This window comes from Myotis davidii, unplaced genomic scaffold, assembly GCF_000327345.1.
Source record: "Myotis davidii unplaced genomic scaffold, ASM32734v1 scaffold1488, whole genome shotgun sequence".
Lineage (NCBI taxonomy): Eukaryota > Metazoa > Chordata > Mammalia > Chiroptera > Vespertilionidae > Myotis > Myotis davidii.
In genome coordinates this window covers 182,986-186,498 of record NW_006298871.1, presented here as the reverse complement: position 1 = coordinate 186,498, position 3,513 = coordinate 182,986, and the positions used below count along the sequence as shown (strand labels likewise).

Genomic DNA, 3,513 nt, shown 5'->3' with positions numbered 1-3,513 from the left:
CATGGCTTCGCTCTCTGACATCCCCCAAGGGGTCCCAGATTGTGAGAGGGTGCAGGCCAGGCTGAGGGACCCCACCAGTGCACAAACAGGGCCAGGGAGGGATGCAAGAGGTTGACCAGCTGGCAAGGGGCCATGGGAGGGCTCCAGGGCATGTCCAGCCCATCTCACTCAGTCCCGATTGGCTGGACCCCAGCAGCAAGCTAACCTACCGATCGGAGCATTTGCCCCCTGGTGGTTAGTGTGCATCATAGCAACTGGTCGACCGGTCAACTGTCTGACCTCTAGTGGTCAGTGCATGTCAGAGTGAGCAGTTGAGCAGCCTTAGCATATCATTAGCATAGTACACTTTGATTGGTTGAACGGCAGACCGGACGACTAGACACTTAGCGTATTAGGCTTTTATTATATAGGATGAAAAATCAGGAAAATGCAAGAGATTATTCAAAATCTCACTGTGTCCTTTCTCTTATGTGTCTTCATAGGAGTTTTAATGCTCTTAGATAACCACAAATTTGACTTTCACTTGACCTCTAATTATAGTACTTAGATAGCACTTAGTACTTAGTGGAAACAAAATTGCATCTCTGTAAAATTTTCTGCAATAAAAATTTATTTTAAAGACCTTTACTTGTCTTAGAATAACCCAGTAATTTTAAAGAAAATAAAATATCAAGCAAAGTTAAATCCTTTGTAGCCTTTCCAAATTCACTGATTTCCTCATATTTCTGTCCTTACTGGATAAAGGATAGAGAAAAGAGCTATAACAGTCACAGCAAAAATCTTTATTGAATATCTGACTGTTATGGGCTGACTCGTGTCCTTAACCCCAATGGCCTTCAGAGGTAATTGAGTTAAAATGAAGTCATTAGAGCTGGCCCTAATCCAATATGACTGGTGTCCTTATAAGAGGAAATTAAGACAGACATGCAGAGGGAAGACCATATGAAGACACAGGGAGAGGATACCATCTAAAGGCAAGGAGAGAAGTCTCAGAAGAAAGCAACTCTGTTGACACCTTGATCTCAGACTTCTAGTTTCCAGAATTGTGAGAAAATAAAGTTCTGTTTAATCCATCCAGTCTACGGTACTTTGTTATGGCAGTCCTTACAGTGAATTGATAAAACAATAGAAATGAAATAATATATATAAAAATAGTTTAAAAATTTCAACTATTCAATGTAAAGTAATAGTGCCCAAATTAACAATAATAAAAGTAATGCTGATACCCATAGTTCAAGATACTCGGTGCATGATTTACCCATTAGTATGGAGTCCTTAGATCTTGGGCGACTGAACATAAATGACTATGATAAATTGAGATGCTTTCTGAAATGCAAACTGAAGTGAGAATCATTTTATCTTCTCATAGAAGGCTTCACCAATGCAACCTTCAGTGGGGAGAAAGTGGGCAGGGGGGGAAACCCCTTGATCTTTTGAATTCTCAGAGTTCTTCTGTGTATACCTTGTGTTATAATTTTGGATTTTGTCCTATTTGCCCTATAAGTGCACAGTAAATTATACCTCATAAGTCAAGTTTTTCTCACCACCTGTTTTTGTATGGCCCACAAGAAAAGAACATTTTTATTTTTTAAATGTTTGAAAAAATCAAAATAATAATAATATTTGATGATGTGAAAATTATATAAAATTCAAATTTCAGTATCCACAAATTAAGATTTATTTGGTATTCATTCTTTTATACATTGCCTCTGTTTTAGTGCTTCAATGGCAAAGTAGAGTAGCTGTGACATAAACTGTTTAGCCCACAAAGCCTAAAATATTTACTATCTGGCCCTTTACAGAAACAGTTTCCCAACCCCTGTCTTAGAAGACTGTCAATTTCCTGAAGTAGTGGCCATATCTAAACACAACTTTGGTATCCCCACAATGCCTACAGCAGTGTCTTCAACAAAGTGGATGCCCACAAAATGATCATAAAATAAAAAATTTCAGATTTTCCCTAGCCAATAATGTCATTGTGCACAAATGACCCTGGTTATATCTTTATCAGAGTAAATTAGTTGTTTCTCCACTCAATTATTTCCATTAGTCAGACAGAGTGTGTATGTTCACTTATAGTAAGTCCTGCACAAAAAACATTTTAATAAACTTTCATAGCAACACTCTCCTAAGAATAGTGACTCATTCAGCTACATTCATCACACTTATCTTAAGTGAGTCTTCATATGTGAAAATCATTGTGTTCCTAATAGAAACATGATAACTTTGTACACATTAAGATTCATAACCAGGTCCATGACTACAAACAATGTGACAAATCAAATCAGTAAATGGTGTTTTCTCCAATTTCTCTCAAGCCATCTGAGTGAAGACTGAGTAAGGTGAGCTAGATTACAGTGCTCAACTCCACTGAATATGCTTCTGTGACATAAAAAAGCACCACATCTCACACCACAACCTAAACACTCAGACCCCTACCCTACATCACCAGTACACATTATGGGCAATGCAGTTGATGCCTGTCATATCTGAGTTAAGTGGGAGAACACACAGGCAAAGTTTCTTTTGCTAAGTGATGTTCATGATTCAAGTTCCAAGTTTTGACATCAATTCCGATAATTGCCCTAATAGTTTCTGCCAGGCCCCCTTCACTTCCTTATTCCTTAGACTGTAAATCATGGGGTTCAGCATGGGTGTCAAAATGGCATAGAAGAGAGAGATCAACCTCTCCTGAAGGCCAGAGGGGCCAGAGCTGGGCTGGATGTAAATGAAAATGGCCATGCCATAGCACAGGATAACTACTGTGAGGTGAGAGGCACAGGTGTGGAAGGCTTTCTTTCTTCCCTCTGTGGACCTGATCTTTAGGATGGTGGAGATGATCTTGACATAGGACAAGAGAACACAGCAGAATGGTGACATCAGCAGGACAATGCTAGAAACCATGGTTGCAATCTCATTGGAGGAAGTGTCCACACAGGCCAGTCTGACCACAGCTAGGATTTCACAGAAGAGAGATTAACAAGGGAGAGGATGGTGAGAAAGAAATACATGGGCGTGTGGAGTCGGCTGTCCAGTCTGATCAGAAGAACAATGAGGAAGTTCCCCAGCACTGTCACCATGTATGTGATGGAGAACAGGACAAAGAGAGAGACCTGAGTGTCCCAGTCACTGGACAGGCCCAGAAGAATAAACTCTCTCACCCACGTCTGGTTTTCTGTTCCCATTAAAAAGTCTGAGGATTATTAATCTGCAGAGAGAGTAGAAAAAAAACAAGCTGTTGAATATAAGACCCATAAAAATAAGTTTTTAGCAACACAAACTTTAAACAAGTGGCCAGCCTTAACTAGATGCTTCAGATTCTTTAATGGCCATCCAACAGGCTATATTCCAATATGCATTATATCTTTTCCACATCAAAGACAGGCCAATGCCTTGATAAGGACATGCTATGGCCTCAGGGAGACCCAACTAAAGCCTAGAGATGAGACAGTGCAACTTTCAGAGATCTATATATTCACCAACTTACCTCAGATTCTAGGGAACGAAGAGATT

At 39.8% G+C, this 3,513-nt stretch overlaps 1 pseudogene; it reads right to left on the bottom strand.

Moving 5' to 3' along the window:
- Nucleotides 1–2,547: 2,547 nt before the first annotated feature.
- On the bottom strand, nt 2,548–3,185 carry LOC107184778 (annotated as a pseudogene).
- Nucleotides 3,186–3,513: the final 328 nt, after the last annotated feature.